The 26,317-nt window shown below is 38.2% G+C and overlaps 2 long non-coding RNA genes across 3 annotated transcripts in view; both read right to left on the reverse strand.

Moving 5' to 3' along the window:
* Positions 1 to 1,261: 1,261 nt before the first annotated feature.
* LOC139079931 (uncharacterized) lies at positions 1,262 to 5,238 on the reverse strand. Its single transcript, XR_011533971.1, has 3 exons — positions 5,059 to 5,238; positions 3,678 to 3,712; positions 1,262 to 1,459 (listed from the first exon to the last, which is right to left on the reverse strand). It is a non-coding gene; the product is annotated as an uncharacterized lncRNA (long non-coding RNA).
* A 10,373-nt stretch (positions 5,239 to 15,611) lies between these two features.
* LOC139079897 (uncharacterized) overlaps positions 15,612 to 26,317 on the reverse strand; it is a 90,118-nt gene continuing 79,412 nt past the window's right edge. For both annotated transcript variants that reach the window (XR_011533917.1, XR_011533918.1), the window contains exon 9: positions 15,612 to 16,715. This is a non-coding gene — a long non-coding RNA (uncharacterized lncRNA). The remainder of the gene's footprint in view (positions 16,716 to 26,317) is intronic.

Consider the following 26,317-nt stretch of genomic DNA (forward strand, 5'->3'; position numbering starts at 1 on the left):
TCCTATATTTAAATAAATTATAAGAGATGTAATTCATTTGTTTATTTTTAGTCCTCAGACTTTGGATAGGCAGTTAATACATAGGAAGGAATTAGAGCAAACTCATTCCTGCCTCAAGAACTAGAGTTGAGCTCTTCTCCCAGCGTTGAATATTTATTTGAATTTCCATGCAGAGTCAAGTGCCAATTACATTAAAGCTATCTAGACATCTTTAAAATCTAAAGGCCTATTCATGGGGTAAGTTGGACTCCAAAATCTATGGAAATAATGATTTCATAGAAGTCTGTAGTCATTTGTTCCCTTGCGTAATGTGCCCATTGAACTAAACAACACAGATGCAAAATTTTATGGGAAAAATTATATTAGGTAGCCACAGGTGGAAACAGCATCTAACTTCTCAGCTGGTTTCGCCTAAATGAAGAACATTAAGTGTCATGAAATAAAATCTATAATTAGGTTTATTTCCCCCAAAGAGTAACCATTCCAAATTTTACAAAATAGGCCTGCATGCTCATCTAAATTTATACAAAATGAGAATTTGCTTAACTGTTCTCTGTTTATTCCTTTAACTCTGAAATTCAATTAGATTTTATTCTTTGAATTTTTTTTGAATTTCAAGCATTTTTCTACAATTTGTTTAACTTAATATTCTCTGAGGGTGGATTTGTGTGTGTGTTTACTTGTTTAATTTTGTTTTTGTTCGATAAAAATACACTCCATCTAATTTCCTTTCCATATTTCCATTTGCTTTGTAAAAAATAACACGTGTATAGACTTGAATGGAACTCATTGTGGGAATGCGTAAGATTTTAGTGAGAAATTTAACTTGGTTTTTATGAAATATATCTTTTTGTAAAATTGTAGACAAGTTTTAGAAACTACTTATTCTTGGTTTGTGGATATACTGCTTAATTTTCTAAAATAGATTTATCTATTTAATTATGCTCTGTTTATATCAGTTGTGACATTCACTGTGATCGCATAATATAATTTTTTAAGTTTCAGCGCATAAGAGGTCTCCCATTAGGTGTATTTATTCAAATTTGGATACTGTGACAAGTATTATGATTTTGCTACAGCCATAGAAAAACCCTTGAGTCATACACTTGTTTTCCTTCAGGTTCCACATGGTGGTGGCTGGCTGTTCCTTATTTAAGGATGAATGTTCAAAACTGTATCTTTTCTTTATGGTAGACTTGGACAACAATTTTACAGCCATTATTTTAAAAGATGTGTTTTCTGAGCAACCATTAAAGAAATGAATGCCTTGGGTAAACTTTATTGCTGATTCATAACATCTATTTTTAATACATTTTGTATCCTAACTTTGTGTTCCACATTTTACACAATCTTCAGCTCAGTCCAGAAGTCAAAGTTCCCATGGCTGTTTCCCTCTGAGTGGGCACTGATTTTCTTTTCTTCTCTTTCATTGACAGTTTAACCGCTGTGTGTAGGTCATCTGAAATAATTCAAGAGAGGGAGATTACTTTTTTCAGACTTCCTACTCTCATGGTGAGCTCCAAATTTATAATAGTCAAGGTTCTCCTGAGAAACAGAACCAATAGGAAAAAAAATTATTTGTATATATATATATTTCTCTCTAGAGAGAGAGATACATAATTTCTGATTTCTGCTGGATTATCGATGGGACTTTCAACTCCCATCCAATGACTGCTCACATTCTCTTCTCCTTGCCAACTCAGCTATGGAATTTGGCCTCTTTTTCTTGAATTTCACTAAAATAATAATAGAAATGCACATACAAAGTATACAGTAGACTTTACAGGAGATTTTGGTGTCAGAGAGAGTGCTCCATCAAGGTAATGCAAACATCTTAAAATTAAATATTGCTTATTCCTGGTCTTAAGATATTTCAGTCATTTGTCCCGACTCGTTTACTACTTTAACCTGATGCCGCTCCCTGCTACACACTCACCATTTTCCATAATTCTAAGTTAATTTCTTATGCAGAGGGGTTTAGCAATATCTTTAAATCTTTGTCTCTTACTAACTCAAGTCCTAAAAATCACACTTTCAAGCCCCATGTGGTTTATGTTATTTTTCTTACAAAGACAATTCCCTTCCTGCAAAAAAATGTAGTGTCATCTGTTAAGATCAAAATTTTTTTATTATATGTGACATTTTTAACATTTTATAATGTCTTCAAAATAATGTTTAAGTAACCCTGTTGACTATATATATTTTCATTTTGAAAATAACCACATAGAAGAAATGGTATTTAGCTAAAAAATGGTAATTTAAACAAATTGGAGCATTTGCTTTTCTCGTTTGAAGGCAACTCAGAGCTAGACTGATATGGCAAGTCTGAGTGTACTCAGGAATCTTCTTTCAGATGCCTTTAACACATGCTTGTCACCTCATAGTCACAATATGAGTGCCTCATCCAGAGCATTACATCAATGTCCCAGGCAGGAAGTTGGAGAGACAAAAGGCAGAAGGCACGTGCCAACTTAATGTGTCTGCTTTTTAAAGAGATGTCAAAGAAGCACCACGAGGGGATTCCACTTAGATCTCTTTTGCCAGCTCTGTTTCACATGGGCACCTCCAGCTTCAAAGGAGGCACATTACTACCCTCATCCTGAATTGAAGTTCTGTGGTTAGAGAGAAAAAAATCATGACTATGACTTGACAGACACTATGACTGCTGCAGTAAATGTTCTTGCTCTTACAATTTCAGAGAAAATCCACCTATTCTTAGTTCATAATAGGGACCAGACCGTATGGTTTTGGCGTATTGTTTTGTATCTTGATAAACTCCCTGCTATTAAAATCATTAGACGACATGTTACTTGCAGTGGTCAGTAAGGATGAGGCTTTTCATGGTTCCCAGGTGCAAGTCTTGGGCCAGGGTTCTCAACCTCAGAACTATTAACATTTTGGGTCAGAAAATTCTTTGTTGTGGGGAGCTGTCCTCTGCTTTGCAGAATGTTTAAGAACACCCGTGGCCTCTACACACTAGAAGCCTGTACAACTGAAAATATCTCCAGACATTGCCCGTGTCTCCCGGGGCCCTTGGACTGATGAGGTTTTTGTAGTAGTATTAGAATCACCTAAGGGTCTTTTGGAAACACTCTACTCCCAAATTTCTGGTTCAGTAGATACCGTTTGAAGCTTACTAATCTGCCACCAGAGAGCTCCTTGAGTGATTCTGGTGCATAACCATGTTTGAGAATCATTAAATTGTCGTAAATTATGTCTTGATGTCAGGATGGAGCCTGAAACTCTGACAAAAGATAAAAGGAAAAAGTCTAGGCCCACTGAGACCAGGCCTGGAGAGAAGACCTGGCTGTGGGATCAGCTATGAAGGGCACAGCGAATGGTCTAGATGATGGTGTTCAAGGGGAGAGGGAGCTCTCGGGGCGGGACCTGTGGCTGAGTAGGACTCTAACACACAGGGCCTTATTACAGCTGTCATTTAACCTTCTTGAACACGCCCAGACAAGAAACAATACTATCCATTTAAACGTTTGAAAGGAGGAGGTAAAATTATCATTATTTTCAGATTTTATAATTTTACACTTAAAAAACAAAACAAAGGGAATCAATAGGAAAACAGTAAGAGAATTTAGTAAATGGCCAAGAATAAAGTTAATATACAGAAAAACAAATATTTATCTATTACATATGTACAGACATAAATACAATATTATACTCACAAGCAACAACCAGTTAGAAGATATGATGGAAGACCCTGTTTATAACGACAATGAAAAGATGGACTATTTAGAAATAAGCTTAAGATTAAATATGAAAATCCATATTTAGGACACTAAAGCATTATTGAACTTAAATGAAAAGTTGAACAAATAAAATTTTACCCCTTGTTCTCGAATAAGAAGCCTTAATCTCATGAACATGAATATTCTCCCAAGCTAATCTATAAATTTATTAGCACCCTAGCAAACTCACTAGCTGGATTTTTTTAATTAGCAAGGCAACACTACATGTTATGAAAAAAAGGCAACAAAGGAAGAACAATGTGGCAGATAATACTACCAGATTTTAAAACGTCTTTCAAAGCTTCCATAATCTAGAGTGTAGTGTTAGGGAATGAGTAGGCAGAATCATGAAAGAAACAGACTAAGACAAGAAATATGTAAAATATAAATGGGAATTTAAAACTTGATTAAAATGGCATTTCACATTCATAGAAAAAACAGATCATTCAATATACGGGAAAATCAAATTTAGTGTCAAAAATGAAACCAAAGGTACTAAAAACACATCAGTGAATGTTCTGTTTAAGACCTTTACCTAGGAAGGACCTTTTTAAGCATGACATGAGATCTGGAAGCCATTGAATAAAAGACAAACACATTTGGCTCTATAAAAACTAAAGTTAAAATATCACCATGAACAGACTCCAAAGGAAAAAGTCAAATCAGGGAAAAAATGCACCTTATAGACAAAGAACACATTTGTATAATATATAAAAAATTTCATAAATCAACAAGATATACCTGCCAATCCAATTGGAAAATAGGCAAAAGACATGCACTAAAAGATCATAGATATGAAAATAAAAGTGGTTCTAAAAAATGTCAAAGATGCGGGGGCTGGCCTGGTGGCATAGAGGTTAAGTTCGCACGCTCCACTTGGGCAGCCTGGGGTTAGCGGGTTCGCATCCTGGGCACGGACCTACTCACTGCTCATCAAGCCTTCCTTTGGTGGTGTCCCACGTATAAAATGGAGGAAGATTGGCATAGGTCTTAGCTCAGGGACAGTCTTCCTCAAACAAAAAGAGGAGGCTTGGCAACAGATGTTAGCTCAGGGCCAGTCTTCCTCACCAAAAAAAAAAAAAAGTGGAAGGTGGAAAACTTTATTCATAATAAAATAGAAATTAAAACAAAACCGAGAGACTGTTTTCTACATATCTGACAAAGATCCAAATGTTTGATAACAACGGAAAAATCTGGACTCTCATTGATGATGGGAAGGTGACTTGCTCTAACCTTTTCTGTGGGAAATTTTGAAAAATCTATCAAAAATATCATTGCACACACTGTTTGACTCGATAGTTCCAGTTCAGAAACTTACCTAGCAGGTCCACATGAAAATGATTGTATTAGTTTTCTATCACTGCTGTAATAAATTACCACAAACCTAAAACATATACATGTGTTATCTCACAGTTCGGTAAGTCAGAAGTGCAATGGGTTAGGCTGGTTCTCTGGCTTAGAATGTCCGAGTCTGAAATCAAGATGTTGGCAGGGCTGTGATCCATTCCTGAGGCTCCAGGGAAGAATCTGTTTCCTGCTCATTCCAGCAGTTAAACGGTTAGCAGAATTCAGTTCCTGGCGGTTGTAGGAATGAGACCCCTTTTTTTATGACTGTTAGATGGGAACCATCACCAGCTTCTGAAGGCTGCCTGGTTCCCTGGATCCTGACTCCCTTCCTCTGTCTCCAGAGCCAAAATGGTGGGTTCTTATGCTTCAAACACATCTCCTCTGCCTCTTCTTCCATTGTTGCCTCACTCTGCCTGGCTCTTACAACATCTTCCGACGTCAAGGACCTATGTGATTCCATTAGGCCCATGTGAATAATCCGGGATTATCTTCCTACTTTAAGCTCCATAATCGTAATTCCATCTGCAGCGTCCCTTTTGCCATGTATCATAACATACACAGGCATAATACTATAGAGGGCAAACATTATGAGGAGTAAAATTCTGCCCACCACAATAATGTATATTCAGAACTACTTACAGCAGCATTGTTTGCAATAGTAAAAAATTAATGAGAACAACTGAAATATACACCAAAGGGAGCTAATTAAATAAATTATGGAACCTCATACAAAGGAATATTATTCAATTGTAAGTAAAAATGGAGGAAGAGCTCTACTTTCCCATATGGAGTTCTCTCCAAGACTTGTGATAAGTGAAAAAAGTAAGAAACAGAAGAGAAATATAATATATCATGCTACGGGATATTTTTTTTGTGAAAAAACAAAAATGGAAATAAAACCTTTTTTTGTTTCTAAAATGACTATATTTCAAGCAGAATAAAAGATACACAAAGGGCTTGTAATTTTCGTACAATATGATTTAATTTCATCAAAATTTTTGAAAAAATGGTTACATAAATTTCATCGTGAATCTCTTTTTTTCCATAGTTAAAAGACTCGGACAAGAGAAGAAAACTGGGCTAAAATTAAAATTAGTCATGTAATTGCCTACAAAGAGGGCCATATATCTTTTGCAGGTTCTAAACAATTATCTCATTTTCTCCTTCACGTCCTTATGCATGTTGTATATGAGCAGTCTGCTACTGTCTTTCCAAGGATTCAGCAGTAACTAAGAAACATTGTGAAATATTAGATTATCACATTTTTTTAATCAAACTAATATTTTTGAGGAAATCATATTGTAACACTGAATTACAACTTTTAAGCCTCAAATGCAAAATAATAAATTCAAATTCCAGAAAGTAGCATTTTTTGACACCTCCAAAATATGTGGAAAATTTTCTGCAATATCTCTCTATTAAAAAGTCTAAACTTACTTTTATTTTATGTATGTATATATGTATTTATTTATAAATGAAAAAGGAAACTATCGGAGCACCACTGTCACACGTATGTGGAGACGCATATTCTGGGCGGCTGGGGCTACTTACAAAAGCTTTTGTGTTGCCCTAGGCCTTGTTGACATTCACGTCTTTTCAGAAGACGCCACCTTCAAGTGGGACTCGTGCTGCTCGCGTCAACCTGAGGGCCACGGGTGGGGGAATGCTAGACTTAAAAGAACGCTCAGAAAGAAATTGAGAACCGGGGCTGGATTTGCCACAGTTGGTGTACCACGTGGAACAGGAAAGCGCTGCTAGAGTAGATCAGCGGGCTAGCAAGGGAGAACTAATTGCACGCAGATCAAGGAAGCGGCTGGAGCTATTCCTGAGCCTCCGCACCCAAGCTCTTGCACCTGCAGAGACACAGTCACAGATGAACTCTGCCTTCAGTGCACTTCTAGACTGTTTCCCACAGCCTTACCTTTTGAAGACAGCTTTGTCCTATTGATGGTCAACATTCACCGTCCTCTTCTGGGAAGCACTTTTCCCTTATGTATTCATAGTAATGTTAACTTCAATAAATGAGTGACATTCATGGAGAAAATAAAATCAGGAAAAGATTTCCCTTGTCTCCCCTGCCCCAAATCCCAAATTTAACTCTCTTCCCGATGACTCTATTTCTATTAATACATTTGTCTTAGTTTACTAGGATTGCCGTAACAAAATGCCACAAACTAAGTGGCTTAAACAACAGAAATTTATTTTCTTCTGGAAGTCCGAGATCAAGGTGCCAGCAGGGCTGGTTTCCTAGGAGACTTCTCTCCTTGGCTTTCGGATGGCTGTCCCCTTGCTTCCTCTTCTCAGGGTCTTCCCTCTGTGCTCACACAGGCCAGGTCTCTCTCTGTCTTAATCTCCTCTTATAAGGACACTAGTCAGCTTGGATAGAGCCCACCCTAATGGCCTCAGTTTAACTTACTTACATTTTTAAAGGGCCTGTCTCTGAATACGGTCACATTCTGAGATACTGGAGGTTAGGACCTTGACATATGAATTTTGGGAGAACAGAATCAAGTGCATAACTACCCCAAAATTCGAATTCACCCAAAACTTCAAATTCTTTCTGGCTCCCTCCTCTCTCTTCCTCTTTCCATTCAAATGAGTTTTGTATCCATTCTACTAGGACACTTTTCCCTACTCTCATGTCTACTCTGATGGAGATTTCTTATCTGGACTATTACTCTAGATTGCTAACAAACTCTCCAATACTGTCTTACACATTTGCTGCCAGATCCATCTTTCTAAAACTTAGCAATCACAATGCTACATCAACTCAAAACCTATAGTGACTCCGAAGTTGTTCCCTAACAATTGCCCAAGAATCACTTAGGTTGCTTTTTAAATATGTCCTTGGCTGCCTTTTAAGGCCTTTCCTGATCTCCTTGCAAAGAGTTCTCCAGTATTACGGCCCACGACTTCTCCATGGAATCTTTAGTCTCCAGAACAGGGCATTTCCTATGGTAGGTAAAAAAATTATTGGTGAATCATGAAACTAATTTTAACCAGCATTTTAGAAACTGAAGAATAGAACAGAATAGATCAGAATATTAAGAAGAATGTCTAAACGTTCATATATTTTATGTTTTAGTTCAGAATCTTTTTCTCTTCCCCATAAAGTTATTCCTTGAGAATTTCCTGAGCTTTTATTATCTGCCTTTCTTTGAATATTTTTCAAGAAGACATCATTACTCTATAAGTAATTAGATTGTGCGACATATGAATATAAATTACATTGATTTCCCTGAGCAATAACTGAGTTTCATGCACACAGCCCCTGTTTTCTGAGATCTTTCCTCTGACTACTGACAGACAGGTGGGCTCAGAACCTACAAGTGTCCCACATGGCAACTGAGTGTGGCATCATGACAGCAGTCGAGGCATTAAGAACACCATATTTCTCAGCATTTATTGGTTTCGAAAACCTCCTAAGCACCCATCACTGGGCAATTTTTAATTTAACAATGAATGAATCTGAGCTATTAGTCATGTACAAGTGTTGCTGTAGGTACTTAAAAAGATTTGTGTTGGTTAATCATCAACAGAGCAGGAGTGCTACAAACCAATGGACAAAATGAAGACCCAGCAGTGAAACTGGAGGTAAAGTTGACTATTACAGCAATAGACTTAGCGGGATGGGGTCCTTCCTTAGCAAGATAAAGCAAGAATATAACAAAATACCTGGTCCAGAGAAAGGAGAGTCATGAAGACCAGCAAGTTATTTCTGATGTTTTATTTGTCATAGGAAATAGAAAAATAAAGCAATGCCATATAATTAAAACTAATTTTAAATGATTTTATCTATCCACTGATGTTGCAAAGTAGCCCTTGGTTGTCCCAGAAACGAAGTGGACTGAGTTGGGTCATCTCTCCCCTGGGACTCCTTGCTCCATAGTTTGATTGAGACTAAAGAGATCACCAAGGCAGAGAGGGGTTTGTCTCTCAGTAGCCAAAACATGGGCATATCTTTGAAGACATTTTTTTCTTTATAAAAAATACATAGAAACATTGGATGAGGAATTAAACCTAGTTAAGTTACCCATAGTATGTCATCTGGGCTTTTGTGGCATCAAAAGTTTTAGCTAGGCAAGATTTGTCCTTGAAAGAAAAAGTACAGACCACAAAGAAATGAAGATGGCACACTTCAAATGACAGATAATATATATTTTCAATTGTTTATTGTCAACACAATCACAAGACTAATGCTTAGACATTTATTATTTCTCTTTACTTTAAACTTGTTTCTAAGATCTTGCGTTCCATTTCCACTGTGGATCAGGGGTTCTCAAATGCATGAGAACTACCTAGAGAGCTTCTCAGAAATGCAAACTGCAAGGCCATACTGAAGGGGATTCTCATTAAAAAGTCTAGCTGGGACCCTGGAATCTTTTTTTTTTTTCTTTTGCTGAGGAAGATTCTCCCTGAGCTAACATCCGTTGCCAATCTTCCTCTTTTTGCTTGAGGAAGATTTATCTTGAGCTAACAGCTGTGCCAGTCTTCCTCTATTTTGTATGTGGGTCTCTGCCACAGCATGGCTGCTGACAAGGGGTGTAGGTCTGCACCCAGGAACTGAACCCAGGCCACCAAAGTGGAACACAGTGAACTTAATCTCTAGGCCATGGGGCCAGCCCCTGGAATCTACATTTTTAAACTGCTCCCTTTCCCTGCCTGGCTGCTCCTATCACCAACCAAGGTTTATTTATTTATTTTATTATTATTTTTTTGCCAGGGAAGATTTGCCCTGAGCTGACATCTGTTGCTGATCTTCCTCGATTTTGTATGTGAGCTGCTGCCACAGCGTGGCCACTGATAGATGAGTGGTGTAGGTCCGCTTCTGGGAACCAAACCTGAGCTGCCAAAGCAGAGAGCGTCAAACTTAACCACTAGGCCACCAGGGCTGGCCCTGAACAAAGGTTTTTAAATTAAAGTTGGTCTACGGACCACAATTTGGGAAATAGTACAGTAGATGCTACTTAATTCCATCCCTTATGTCCCTTTCTTAGTTACACAAACCAATTTAAGATATCCACCAGACCCATGTATACTCAACCCAGACCAGTAAGAATATCTGCTCTCTAAGGTGTGTCATTTAAGACACAAAGGTTCCACAATGACTAAGAATAACTCTCTCCCTGGCCAGTCTATTCTCTTATTATCTAGTCTGATTATTCCCTAATAAGAATTACTAAGGGGCTACGCCAAGCTATTGGGTATCATCTTCAGGAGGTCACAGTTTGTATGTCTGTATCAATTTCAGCAGCCTTCTAATAGTTATGCAATAGTGATTTCTCATCAGAATCACTGAAGAGTGTTGTTAAAACTGAAGACTTTTGGCACCTATTTCAGACCTGCTCAATCAAAAATTCTGGGTCACAGCTTAAGTATCTGCATGGTTAACGAGTCCCTAGACATTCTTGTGCACCACTGCCAATTGCCCTTTACTGAGGATTCGGAAGGTAAATATATTTGCAGTTTCTCCTTAGCTATTCTTTCTACAACTTGGAGCTAATGCATAGCACTAAGATAATGGGAAGTGGAACGAAGGCAAATGAGGGATTGAAGGAAAATAAGTTAAACATAAGAGAGATTCTGAAAGGGAAGCCTAAATGTGAGGTTCTTACTGGCAGAAATAGTCTCCTAAATTCACAGTTTTGCCATCAAATCCAACTAGGTTTTTAGTACTACTCCTTGAGGTTAAGGACGTGTCGGTTTCTGGGGGAACTTTTGCCCCCCATCATACTTCAATACTGGTGATAAAATCTCCATGGGTAGCTGCAGCTGTGGTCACTTGGGATGATGTGGAAAGGAGCAAAACGAGTCTGTCCTGTGGAACTTGAAACATTTGATTAGCCTGTCCTCACTCAAATACATACTATTATTGTCATGAATTTAACCAAAAGAAAAACTTACGCACAGCTTAAAGGAATTAACTTTGACAAAGGTCTATGTCAGTTTACCAGCCCCTCTACATTAGAGCTTTATTCCCAAGAGTAGTATCCTTAACCCAGGCAAGCCAGGCCCCTGCCCTAGCTTGGGACTAAGGAAGTCCTGTGCTTTGGAGTTCCATCCTTGAAATTTTCCAAGCCTCCCACTTGTGCTTCGTATTTTAGTGCTTTCTGTTGGGGCACCTGAGCCTGAATTCTTCTCGAGAGCACTTTGCAATCCTCTAACCAGTGGGTAGGGTAGACCAGATGTGATGGGGATCTCTAGGACTCTGCTGATAGAGCTGTCCTCAAGCCCCACCCAGACCTTAGTTCCAAGAGTGCAACGTAGCAAGCGGATCACTCGTACTGACCAGAATGTTGGGGTGTGTTTTTCTTTTGCGTGGTTGTATGAAATTGGACAGCCAGAATAGTGTGACAGATAGAATTTGAGTGACTGTCACTAACATTGGCACAGGAAGAGTTTAAGGTTTAAGACTCCCCATGTTCATTGCCAGTCCTTGGCCTTGAGCCACAAGTGGGTCCATGTGATGACTTACGAAGATCTCTGTTCTGACTGTAGTGCAGCCTCCAGTCTACAGCACCCGTGGGCAGCAAGGGTGACAACACATCCTTTGTCCTGTGTTCCTCCTACCACTGTCATTTGGAGCAGTCACCTCAACCCCTGTGAGGCTCCACACTACATATCAGGTAGTCCTCCAGGAGTTGCCACCCCATGTCCTCTGAGGACTTTGAGATTATTTTCTCCTTAACGTTAATGGACCATTGATGGTCTCATTTGTTGCTGATGGATGTAGTGATGCCATGCTCTCCTGGATTGGTCTTAACACATGGCTGACAAGGGACAGACATTTCTTGTACAAAAGGAATCATTCTTATCCCTCCAACCGAGGATCCTCTGCCTATCCCCTTTGCTTGTGGTTATATGTGGGAAGCAGGGATGGAGTCAACAATGAAAGAGATTACAGTCTAGAAATTCAGTGATTATGGACTAAAGACTTCAAGAGAAGACATGATTGGAAGATATGTTGATCCATGATTACACTATTAAATTCCAAATGAAAAATATAACATGACCTTCAGAAAACAAATGACAATTCCCAGTTCCGTGCACACTCTGGGTAAGATCTACACTTGTGGTCATCATCAAAAAGCACAGTACAACTTCTGAGACAGGCAATGGAGGCTACTATTTACAGGCACCATGATGGATGATGCAGCACTGTAAGTGATGATGTACTCTGCAAATAAGTGGTGTGAGGGTATTGCTTCAATACAAACAGGATCCAAAGAGCCAAGACACTGAGTAAAACAGCATTGCTATCCTTCTCTCATGGTGGGAGAAATAAAACTGGTCAAGAGTGATGCATTTGAAAACAAGGAGCATAAAAAATGGTTCCTAGGCCTGAACATAAAGGGATGGTGCTGGACCCAATAATGAATCTTCACATGTACTGACTGGACAATAAACAAATAAGTACCACTTCCCAACTCCATTATTTTAAATCATTGACAATCACTATTCTTCACATGGGATCATCAATTTTTGTAATCAATTTGCATATATAGGTGGGTGACTACAAAAACATTTACCTGAGGGACCACGAACACTAGTGGTGGCCTTGATTCCCAATTCCCTCCCAGTTCACCTTTCTGTTGTTCTCTCTCTCTCTCTGCTTTCTGCTACCTTTCTCTCACCTCTGCTCCAATTTGCATCTCCTAACCATCACTGAGGCTGGAGTGGAGAACTCCATTTGTGGTCTTATCTGGTGATTTGACAAAAGCTTGGTATACATTTGTGGTGCACAATATGCGGGACCCAGATAATTATGTCCTGATTTTTTAAAAACAATGATTTTTAAACTTTGAAAGCTTACCACAAGGCAGGAGGGTAGACATATCTTCCCGATGAAGACGTTAAAGGCTTTTCTTTCTGATAAATTGATTAACCAGTTTGTTGCCCAGATAGCCAAGGATTGAAGCCAGCTGGTTGCAATAGTGTGGACTGAGAGACCAATTTTGACATCATTTCAAGTTATTCTTCTGCTGGAAGAAGTACTGAAGTTGCTTAGAGTTGTGCATATGCTGGTGAAGACATGATTGTAAGAAGCTGAAGGCTTCTAAACACCGAAAGTTGAGGGTGATTTAATGCCATCATAATATAGCTTTGGAAGTAAACTTTGTGGACAGAAATTAATCTCAAAATACAGACTGCATATAGAAAGGCATCAATCTGTGCCCACAAGGCATATTTCTTGAAATCTTGCTTATGATGGCATTTTCTTCTAAGATATATACCTATACATAGATAATTTGAGGTGAATAAGTACTCCATTATAATTTTAATAAATATTTCTGTGCATTTTGTCAACAATACCTGACTGGTATGCTGAATAGTGTGTGTTTTGCCTCATCACAATACCGTACGCTTGAGGACTACAGAACTGCTAAGGTTATTGACTCGTTGAAAGCCATTAAATATGGCAAAGTGCTTTGGAGAAATCAAATTGCTGAAGGTCTGGTCTTTAGATCCAAGCCCTTCTTGACAACATATTAATGAAGCAAAAGGTCATTTCTGAGTCCCATATTGTCTTAAGAAGACACAACCCCCAGCCTAACTCTACCACCTATATACTGCTCTCGTATCCTCTCTTGTCTCTTGTCCTCTCAATCCTTGTTTTTCTTTTCCCATTAAATTCTGATATCTGCATCTGGTAAGAGTAAAAAACAAATGGTGCTCAGTAGAGACCTAGATAACCAATAAGTCAAGGTCAGTGGTCCCAAAGAGATCCCTTTATGTTTCTGCCTACAAGAATATGGCAGCTGAAAAAAGAAGTAGATTTCACAAAACGGGAAATGGGAAACATATTGTGTGCATTTAAAATGAATGATTTGAATATAAAGAAAATCCCTTTCTCCCTCAGTTCGCTCTTCTTCCACAGTGAGGGCATGAAACTTTAGAAGGAGTCAAGAGGGCCATAAGACATGAGGAAGTTTTCAACTATTCCAAATCATTATCCATATGTGAATTTTAAAAACCATTACTCCTATGAGATTGTTTTTAATTTCTAAGGCTCCATAGGGCATTCTTTGGTCTTATATCTTGTATTCCTCCTTTGTTTGGATGTTATAAAGCAGTACAGAAACTCTATAGTTCATTCTGATGAATACCTTTATTTACTTGGGAATATGATCTTCATCTCAGAAGGACTAGATGTAACATTTGATACAAAGGTCAACCCTGCTATATTGCTTACAAATTACAATTTTTAATAGCCCTCCTGCCATACTCTTTACCCCCACCACCCATATGCGCCTAGCATGAAAAGAAGACCTGTTCTTTTGGCAAGTTGACTATAAAACTAGAGTTTTTGTTTAAATGAAAATCATTTTCAATGAGACCTCTCATTAGTTCAATAAATACATAAAGAAAATTGATGGAAGCTGTAACTTGTTACTGCTATTATGTTGCTCATTTGAGAATATGATATTTTAAAATATACTTTCAATTTATCATATCCTGTGCTAAAATATTTTAGACTAAAATTTCTTGTCCATCAAAGAGTATGGCCATTTCCAAGTATTTACTGAGAACCTCTAATGTAAGTCAGTAAGACGTGATGGCCACACAGAAGAAGAACTCATCCCCGATCTGCTGTCTAGTTGGACGCAAGAAGAGGTTATGCTCTCATGAAAACAGTAATGATAATTAATAAACAATTTCGAAGAAACTGCATCTAGACTTGCCCCTAGTTTTGCAAAGGCCTGTAGAAGCCAGGTTGACCATAACATAATGCGTAGACAAGAGAACACACACTCCATTTCACTTAGTATTCACTATTGCTTCCAGCCAATGTGTGCCATGTAGGAATATGGCCCTTGATTTGTCAATTCTTCTGGCTTTTCAAAAATGTAACATTAGGTTTCATACATGAAATCTATCAATTTATAAATTTGGCCACCAACTCAATTTTTGAAAAAACCAACACTTTATAAACTAAACCAAAAACATCTGTAGGCCAGATGTGGCTGACAAGCCATCAGTTTGCAAGCCCTAGTCGAGACTAATGACTTGTTTATTACCAGCATCATTCAATTATTTGTGGTTTCTATATTTAACATGCATCCCTCTTTCTACCTGCCTCCCCCTTTCATTTAGTTACTGGAGTGTGAAAGACTCTTCGTTACTTTGTTTCCCAGAAAATGCCCCTGAACCTATGGAAATACACTTCTCCAAGCACACAATCATGATACAAAATTATAAGAAATAAGCCTGATACAAATCAGTATATACAGTAGGATACAATTTTGTGAGGATAAGAAAAGAGAGATAAATAGACATGCAGACACATGATTGAAAGGAAATACACAAAAATGTACCCAGTGTATACCTCTGAGGATAGGTAAATTTTAAAAAATAAATTTCTGTGTTTTTGGCAATAAATGTATATTATGTATACATCCATTAAAAGAATTTTCGGAGTACACTTCTCCTAGAGGTGACGAGGTGAGGATATATGGGAGGGAAGGAATTAGAGGAATACATATTTTTTTCTGAAGGAAGTGACAAGATTGACTATGTAGGGCCTTTTCAAATACAATTTATCTCCCCCTTTATTTTCAAATTATAAATGCTGTAAGAATAACATTAATTTTCACCAACAAATGTACAATTCAGTTCTTTTCTCTTTTAAAAGTTTGGTGCACACTGGTCACCAGGCCTGTCCCATCCTGGCATCATGGAAGGAAGACATTGCTCTGAGAGTCTGCAAAGCATGTCCCACACAGCGCCATCTTTCAGGCTGGTATCACCTGAGTTTTTGAGGCCTCATGTATCACCCTGCTCACCCCAAGGAGCACTTTTCTTTTACATACACAGTTCACTTTGACAAGTTGGAGAAAACTATGATATGGCTGAGAATTCTCAAAAGAGAGCCTCCATAGAGTGGGCAGACACATCTTGTGGAAACATGCACACACATCATCAGATGTGCCTTCATTCCTCTGAGCTTCATCACATTCTTCCAGAAATGCACATCTTTGCAAATCAATGTTATCATAGTCATTTAAAAATATTTTTGAATAAATTAATACACACAGAGACTAATGCAGATAATTAGGCATATACATTATATTTATATTACATTTTCAAGTTTACTATTGTACTTTAAATTTGTCTCTTTTTAAAATTTACTTCTAGTTTTTCTTTCAAGATAACGCTTCCTACACTTCTTTCCCACAACCTCTTCTTTTCTGTCGTTTTTGTTTTCACCTTTTCTTTCTCCATTTTTCTCCCTGAAAACTTCCAATGGTAGCTGGGCATGAGAAGAAATCTACATTTATATATTGAAGCAAACCTCATCATTCATAATAAATGGAAGAGGAAAAACTAAAAGGCATATACATTCATACACACAAAAACATACTTCTTAATATTTAAGTTGTACTTAAGAGTGGATTTGATTATAAGTGACAAAATGACAAGCAAATACAATTTACTTTTGTTAAATAACAATAAGTTCAAAGGTAGGCATTTTCCAGCATTGGTTTAGCTATTCTGAGAGGCCATCAGGGACCAAGGCTCTTTCCATTCTTCTCCACCATTTTAACAGTGTTGACTTTTATCTTTTTGCTTGTCATCTCATGGTTATATGCTCCAGCTCATGCTCCAGCTCCAGACATCATATCAACACTGCAAAAGAAAAGAAGAGAAAAGAAAATAGAAACATAAATAGTAGTACCAGCTGCTTCACCCTTTCATAAGAAAGATAAAGCTTTCCCAGAAGCTCTTGTAGACATTCATTTCAATCTCGTTAGTTAGATTTTACCCTTTAAAACCATTAGAACCATGCACATGGCCAAGCCTGGCAGCAAAGAAAGTTAGGAAAGAGAATATATACCTAGAGAAATTGCTTCATCAAACAAAATTCATGTTTTGCTAACAATAAGAACAGGAAAATAGATATTGAGTAAGCAAATTACAGCATTTGCCACAGTGACCTATTTAAAGGGCAGCAAAAGCATTCCTTATTGTCATATACACCAACTCGACTAGACTAACAGGACCCAGTAAGACCCTTACAAACCTATGTGAAGAATCTATTTAAATGATCTCTAATTAGTATAATGATTGTTCTTAGTGGAGTGCGCACTTTTGAAGTGTTTTGATGTCTTTGAAGAAAATTCTCTGAGGATATAAAATTTTTCCTTAGCAAATTTTTTGCCCCATTGATTGGTAATATTCATAAGAAAGAATATGCTCTGCAAAGTAAGCTTGAGCCCAGACCATTTATATTTTACTAATTCAAAGCCAGTAGAGTACGAATGTTATATTATTACATTGCTTTAAAATAAAGCATGATACTTAATTCAGAGTGTTAAACTCAGATATTGAAGTTAGATATTTAGTAACACACAAGCAGACTAAAACTCCCACTGAAATGACAGATGATTTCATTTCAATTCCCGTATACTTTACAATGTCCTAATAAAGGTAGTTTTAACTAAATGGAAGTAGTCAAAACCTGTGACGTTGAAAATAGTATTTATAGACCATAAACAAGTTAAGTAGGGTCTCACATTGCCAACGAAATAATAATGGTGATTCCAAGTAAGCCTAATTTCCTAATTTCCAAGTTTAGTAAATTCTCTCTAGAAAGAAATAGTTTAACTCATAGGCTCCCACTGTTGCTTTTTTTCTAAGTCTTCTGGAGTGTGCAGATGTCAAGAACCCAAAAGCATCTGAATCACTTTTCCTTTTTCCCAATTATGCCACACCTCTCCATTTTTCTCTCTCCTTTCAGGTCTCTGTACAATGCAGATTTTCCCTGCCCCCAACCTTCCACTGCCTCCCATCCTTCCTCTTTACTCCTCAAATTACCAACCCCACCAATTGTCTCCCTTTTACATTTCCTTGAAGTTTGTTCCAGGTATCTCAGAAAGTCAGCTGCAGAACAAAGGGGAAAGTTCCATAACCCTGACGGAGGGTGCAGTCCAAATGCACCTTATAATTTGGAGCTTGGCCGGTGCATGCGTAACAACCTAAATTACTAACACACTGCCTTAAGAGCTTCATGATTTCAGTTTAGTGTTTTGTTTATTTGTTTTAGAAGAGATTCTCAGCTCTTTGCCACTTTTTCTTACTCTCATTTTGTCTTTTTTTCCCTTTTCAGTTTAGTTATTGTTTTTAGATATATGATACCAAATGATTTAAATTAAACTTAATTTCTGGTGACTGAGAAGATTTTCAATTTTAGAAAATGGAAAGGCCTCTGGGTAAATGCCAGCCCCCTTCTCTCCTCTCTTCCACCCACACAAATCTATTCATCCAGCACAAAGCTGCAGTAATAGATTCTGATATGGGCTGCAAAGAAATGAGGGATTTTTCCAAATAAAACTCCCTTTTATTATTTTTTAGGCCTCCTTAAATAGCTCAAGTATGTGTCATTAAATTAATCTTTAAAGTGCCTCTTTAAATGACTAACAATTCTCATTTCAACTGTTATGGCATAAAATTTAAATGCAATTATACACAAAGAAATTGCCTTCTTCCTTTGTACCAGATAATGACAAGGTCATAAGCTGCCCTAAATCTATATTCTTTGCTTAGCCATTTGCAATATAGTTTATTGTAGGTATTAAGTGCTATTTAATGAAATAGCTTATAATATTAAGAGAGTGTTCTGTTCTCTAGAGGTAAAATGGTAGTAATTCAGACCTTTATTCAAAAGCTTTTGAAAAATAAAGATTCCAGCTTGGTTGTGGTGTGTGAATTAATTATGTAGCTATCTGAATATTCCACTCCTACCCATCGCTCTCCACATTTCTGGATTATCAAAACACAGCTTTAAGGCACAACATGGCCTTTCTGAGAGGAGGTCTTGGTTATGAGTACCAGATATTTTTTGTTTAGTTTACTCACATATTCATTCCCTTATGTAACACATGAAATCTGGTTATGCTTTGCTTAAGTTAGGAAGAAAAGGTCACAAAGAAATAAGTTGTCAAAATCAAGTCAACCAGGGCTGAAGTCGGTAATCACTTTAATGACTAATCGCTACATTGGAACTCCTAAAATGCACCAAATAATTTAAGAGAAAAAGTGAGGAGGGGTCTAATAGCTTGAAAATTAGAATTTATGAGTTTGGAAAATTATTTGTTTTCCTGGAACTGGAAATGACTTTGGAGATAATCTAGTACAGACTCTTCACTTTGTGCTGACTGGAATCCAGAGCAGAGTGACACGCCTGCAGTCCCAGGCCCGTTCATTGCCTGAATGCAGCTCCAAGGAGGGTCGTCTCCCAGTGACCTCCCACTGAAGCTGTGGCCTCTGAGATAATGTCTTAACATTCTTCAGTGGATACTGCTTGACTTGATAGTACATTCAGCATGGTTTTAAACCTTGGCCATTTTCCTTCACAGGTGGGAAACTGGACAGCATGAACATTAGTTGTCTTTAGAGTAGCTTTTAATTGAAGGAAGGCATATAACAATATTAATGTGAGTAAATATCCAAAGCCAAGGTATTTCTAAGAATGTGTGCGATGTGTCCAAAACTAGTAAGAATATTCGAGTCAATATTAATGTCTATGTTGGTTTATGACCTGCTAAATGTGAATTCTCTCCTCAAATACACACATGAATTGGCTGTTGATTATTATTTGACAAGACACATTTTCCCTGCAGCAAAATTCAACATTTTACTACCCGTAGCATTATCCGAAAGCTAATCAATAGTTTTTGCTAAAGCTCCTGGCACTAGAAGCTGATCGTATGCAACACCGCTCGACAGAAAACATAAAATCAGATTTACATGTTTCCGGCCCCCTTTAGAATGGTAGTCAGGTTATAACCAGGTAAGATTTGCCATTGAATCATGAGGTTTTGGATTAGCCGTTAGGACATGGGAGTTTCAGCAAACACTGATTAAGCTACCGATAATATTTTTTACGCTTAATGAGATGGTCAATGTCACGTTTGGTAAAAGTGACTGAGAACTCTGTTTTGGTTCAGAAAGACAGAGAAAGGTGAAAAATGTAACAACAGAAACCATCCAAGGTTCTAAGATTTGGCTTTTGGCTCAATTTAATGACTGAGAACTTGAAGAGCAAACTCATATACAAAGTGATTCAAAATTATCCTGGCAGCAGCAGACTTTCAGACCAAGAAAAGAAGGCTTACAGGTGATTAAATTGAAAGAGTATCCATTTGCTTAGGATAATCGTTCACCTATAATTCACAGGTGCAGGAAACCAGGATGACGTTCTCTTTTCCAAAATGCTTCTTCAGTAACTTAAACACTATAGAATAGTTGACTGTAAATGCCTCTACAAACTTAAAAATTGAATCATTTCTCCGGATTACGTGTTTTAAAACTTGATTCTTAGCAATAGTCAAGATATTATGATCACATTTTACAGAGATGACAAAGGGAGAAAGCCAAATGCTAACATGAAAGATTAATTCTTTAATCATATTCTTCTATTGCCTGTGTATTTTTAAATGTTGATATTCATGTTACATCTATCATATATCATACAGACTCAATCAACAACAATTCACCTCTTTAAACTGTTAATAATAAACTACGCACTTATTAACATAATGGTTGATTTGCATCTTAAATCTAATTCCCAATCCAACACTTTAATATAAAACCAAGCACTGAGATAAACAGCATTAGCTTTCCCTTGCTAAAATACCAAGGTTGTCTTTAAAATACGTCAGTTTACTGTTGTAACCTATAAATTAATGTGCCTTATAAATATGCCTTGTTAACTGATTAATGAAATGCTTATAATTGCAAATTGTAAATTAGAATGAGGCAGATGGATAGATAAATGAATCTATTTGAAATGTACTTCCTATTGCATTAAACTAGGCCTTATTTGGGGCTTGGATAATAATAAATTTTCAGGTAATTCGGAGTGATTTTCTGCCCGAGTACTGATCACACTCTCAATCAGCCTTAGTGACAGAAATGAGCATTGTTCTCCAGGCCTACTCTCAACACATTAACTCAAAATTGATTTTTTTACTCATTTTTCCAGGATGGTGCAATCAGCAGGTGATCACTTCAGGAAGAAAACCAATGTCTTCATTCCAGTTCTTTTTATTTTTCCCGGGCTCCTAACAGTGACAGCTTGTGATCACTTGTGGCCTACAAACTCACTATGGATGTTAACTGGATTTCACCAATGCGCCTTCCTCTTGCATGTATTTTCTTAATATCTCCCTTTAGACTTCAGCCCCCATCAATTTATTTAACATGAATGTACTAAGTGCTGGCTACACAAAGCCACAATGCTATATTTTAAACAAAAACATAGTCTACATAGGAAACAGATAAACACATGATTTAGTCAAATGCACTAGAAAGAGTACTGAACTGGGGCTGGCTGGATGGTGTAGTGGTTAAGTTTGCATGCTCTGCTTTGGCCATCCAGGGTTTGCAGGTTCGGATCCCAGGCATGGACCTGTCACCACTCATCAAGCCACACTGTGGCTTCATCCCACATAAAACAGAGGAAGACTGGCACAGATGTTGGCTCAGCTACAATCCTCCTCAAGCACAAAGAGGAAGATTGGCAACAGATGTTAGCTCAGGGCCAATCTTCCTCACAAAAAAAAAAATAAAAAAAGAGTATTGTACTGATGGTCTGAACAAAAAGAGTAGAGATTACTTGAGTGGGACAAAGGAGAAATCGTTTGAATTGATTTTAAAAATTGAGTGAAATGTTGTCAAACGTCTCAGACTAACATATCATTTCAGGCAAAAGGAAAAGTTTGAGCAAATAATGTGGAGTTTAATTCCTCTTTCTTAAAATGTAACGTAAGTCAAATTATATCACTACATCTTTTCTGAAAATTGAGTAGAGTGAATTAAAAATCACTCCAGTGGAGTTACTTCAAAATAAAAAAGAAAGTCAGGGAAACAAAAGGCAGATAAAGCAGACGGTAAAGAAAAGTTTCTCTTGAAAGAAATCAATAAGTAAAACAAAAGCACCTTGGCTTTGAAATCGCCTGCCCGTGTCTGCCAATGGGACAAAGCTCTAACATGCGCTCTAAAGCAAGAGACGGATCCAGGTCAGAGTGTGTGGCTATGTCCTTACGTGTCTATTGTGACATTTTTGTGAGACTCTGGGATTTTGCATAAACACATCGTACCATTCTTGAGATGCGCCTACCATGATATATTTAAGAAGATTATAAAATGTTGGTGGAAAAAGTACAAAGCGGGAAGGGAGGATAATAGAGAGTTGTATCTCATTGACAGAGTTTTTCTCCGGAGTAAATTCAAAACTTAGTTCCAAATGATATGGAAAGAACTAGCTTGAATAAAGACTTGGGTTTGAGTGGGGCCCTTCCAAGTCCTTGTTTTGAGTCTTTGAATAAAGTACTAATTCTACTCATTAAAAAAGGAAATAATAATACCTGTCATACTCAATTCACTCAGTCAGTCAAGTGTCTATGATGCACTACTCCTCGTACACTCTGAGTCTGGTCTTGTAATGGATGAGTGCAATGCATGTATACACTTTGATAAAAGAAATGCTGAGTACCCCACAAATGGGCAATAGCCCCCAAATATTCCCCAACAGCTGGCCTGATAATCCAGTGTACCTTAGCATGGTTTGTACTTGTCTTTTGCAACTATTGATCCCTGGATCTGGCCTTTGGCACAGGCACCTCTGCCTTAAAAGTTTGAATAGACACTTTCTGTATTTCTGTCCTTGCTTTCTATCTCATCCTCTGGCCATGCACCAATGCTGAGCAAGGGATTATCACTTCTCCTCACTCCAGGCCGCATCCTGGTTGGGGCAATAGTGACTGGGCTGCTGTGGGACTGACATAAAACTATAGTGTAACAGGTACCGCAGATGCTAAAATGAGTGTCGTGGGCCTTCCCAGTGGTGCAGCAGTTAAGTTCACACGTTCCGCTTCTCGGTGGCCCGGAGTTCACGGGTTTGGATCCCGGGTGCGGACATGGCAGCACATGGCAAAAGCCATGCTGTGGTAGGCGTCCCATGTATAAAGTAGAGGAAGATGGGCATGGATGTTAGCTCAGGGCCAGTCTTCCTCAGTAAAAAGAGGAGGATTGGCAGTAGTTAGCTCAGGGCTAATCTTCCTCAAAAAAATAAATAAATAAAATAAAATGAGTGTCGTAAAGAAGAGACAGTGAACTAATTGCGGATGAAGAGCATCTGAGAGGGATGGAAGGCATGGAGATTCAAGGACAAGGAAAACAAAGCACCAGGGCAAAGGAGAAAATGGTGTGTCTGGCAACTGCATACGTTTTTTGGATAAGGACAACATAGATGACTCCTACAATTCCTTTTTTCTCCAAGAAGCTATTAATAATTTGGAAAAAGAAAACAAGTTAGACATGAGTTAGAGGACTAAAATTGCTATAAGGAAATATAGTAGCAGCTGAGAAGACTGGAAAAAACTGTTGACAAGATACAAGATTCTCAAATGACATTCTTTCAGAGCCCAACTGAGATTAAAAATCTCAAGTTCTCACGGTTTTGTGATTTTGCCATCATCACTTGTCAATACTAGAATCAAAGACCAAGACAGGAGACAGATAAGCACGATGAAGTCAAAGGACAGATTTAACAGAGGATAATGAGAGAGATGAGGAAAAATGTGGAAACTGAGGACAGAGAGAGGTTTCTTGTCTCAACAAATTATGTGACTATAGATGCACCTTATAAACCCTAAAGCTCTATGCAGATGGGAGGCACTGTCTTTATTATTTTGGGAATATTTCTATGTGTCCCCTTAAATTACTTGGAAAATGGTTATAGGTGACAACCAGAGAAGGAAAGAACATACACAGGTCATGTGCTATGTGCTTTCATGTCAATTCACCAAAAACTTACTAGGTAATTAGAATTAAGACCCAAAATCTGCCCTAGAGAAACTTACTGTCAATCATGGGAGACAAATATGTAATTAGAGAATTTCAAAATAACATGCTAAAATCCTCATTAAAAATGGGGAGAGGAACTTAGACCATTCTTCCCAGAGGAGATGAAACTAAGGAAATTTTGAAATATAGGTAGAATTTAGAGAGAGCTGGAAGGATGTTTCAGACAGAGGGAATGGCATGGGAAAGGGCAGGAGCCTGGAAACAGCATTTAGGTAAATTATCAAATCCAAGAAAATAGTGTGCTCTAGGATAGTTATATTATCAGTAAAATAGAGAAGAGCCTATAGAGATACCTTGGATTAATGTTCATGAAATCTTCACTTTCCTGCTCCTTCTCACTATGGAAATAATGTATTTCACTGTTCCATTGATTTTAGAATTGGCCATACGATTAACTGTGACATATAAGATACTAGAAGCGATGCAAGCAAAGACGAAATGCGCTTGCTTGTTGGCCACTTGCTGTCTTGCACCTCTGCCAGAAGAGCATGCCCTGACTTGCCCACTCTTCCAAGGAGAATGGAAGATGTGTGGAGGACAGCCACCCGTCCACCCACAGACCTGAGGCTGGAACCAAACCAGCCACGCCCAGCCTAGACCATCTCACCTCAAGCTGGCTGGTAGACATATGAGGGAACGTAAATGAGTCTTATTTTAAACTTCCCAATTTTAGAGTGGTAGTTATGTAGCGATAGCTGCCCATACATTGTTAAACAAGGTTGTGTCTGTGTTGAAATGCTTTTTCTTGTTTTTGCTTCACATTTCTATAAATATATTGTTTACTTTTGTAATAAAGAGAATTTTTAAAAATAAATCATATATGTAAAAAATATAATTTATGACATGAGAATCTCTCAAAAGGCTCTGATATCTGGTATAACGTCTGGTATCTTTCCTCTTAACCAACTGTCAGTCATGAACTTTATCTTGAGGGTTATTATTTTTGTGTGTGTGTGTGTGTGAGAAAGACTGGCCCTGAGCTAACATCTGTTGCCAATCTTCCTGTTTTTGCTTGAGGAAGATTGTCACTGAGCAAACATCTGCGCCAATCTTCTTCTATTTGATGTGGGATGCTGCCACAGCACGGCTTGACGAGTGGTGCTAGGTCCATGCCCAGGATCCATACCTCCAAACCCTGGGCCACTGAAGCAGAGTGCATGAACTTAACCACTACGCCACTGGGCCAGCCCCTTGGGGGTTAAGGTACAATATTGTCACTCTCAGTTGTATTTGAGGGCCCACATGTGGTGAAGCAAAATTCTCTGAGGCTCCTAAGACATTTGTTCTCAACAAACCGCTCTGGTTACTCCCTCAGGAAAAGACGAGGCCCATTTAGGAAGTGGAAAAAACAGAGAGAGTTGATTTAATACAATTAGACAATTCTATGAAAGTGCCTAGTACAGTGTCTGGTGCGTTGTAATAGATGATCAAGCAGTGTTTGATTCACGCTCAGTCTCCCCTAGTATTCCCATTAGTCAGTTTCAGAAAAGCCCTCCTGAGGATTTGCAAGGTCATGCTCATTTGCATTTTGGTTTTGGCCCAGGTAAATTGTGCTGTCTCTTCAATGATGCACTTAAGAGAACAAAAGTCAGGAAGGTTCTGGCCTTCTGGATTTTCACGGAACCTGCAATGTCTGTTTTGACATTTGGGTTTCTGATTTTCTGTGATCTGTCATTTCTGAGTGCCACAGTGAATAAGTACAGCCATTAAACAGCTGCACAATTGGGGGGACTTTTCACAGCCCAGTCGCAGGACTCTACAGGCCATCAATGAGGATTAGGCACAAGAAAACAGACAGGCGTTTTAATTTGAGTAATATGAACACTCACAAACTGTCATATTATGGAAATCGTTGGCAGTGTGTGAGCTCTGCTGTTGAAGCAAAGGCAGCAAAAGCAAAACACCCAGAGCTCGGCATTTCCAGGATGTCCTCAATGCTGGCAGCTGACAGAGTCAGGTGAGCATCCAGCGTGGCATTCAGGAGGAACAAGAGCCGGACTGAGGGAGACATCTAGAGGAATCGCCAGCAAGCCGCCAGATTCTCTAAAGCACCTTTGTCTTGTTAAAAGACATGTCTATGAAGATGCTGCTGTGTCTTGGTCCCAGGTCATCAGCCAGCAATGTTTCTTCATTGATGAAAGGACATTGCAGAGACACCGGAGGGTCTAATACACCTATAGCACAGTTCCTGAATTCAGGGACTCTTGAAGGAACTATTTGTACACACAGGAACCTACCCCAAAACAATAACTGAAGTACACATGGGGAGACAACAGGTAAGTGAGCTTAATATAGCTGAATATAGCTCAAAATTCATTTCTGAATACTGTAGCAATAAAGTTAGTAAGTCAGGCTAATCA

The sequence above is a fragment of the Equus przewalskii genome, chromosome 27 (assembly GCF_037783145.1).
Source record: "Equus przewalskii isolate Varuska chromosome 27, EquPr2, whole genome shotgun sequence".
Taxonomy (NCBI): Eukaryota; Metazoa; Chordata; class Mammalia; order Perissodactyla; family Equidae; genus Equus; species Equus przewalskii.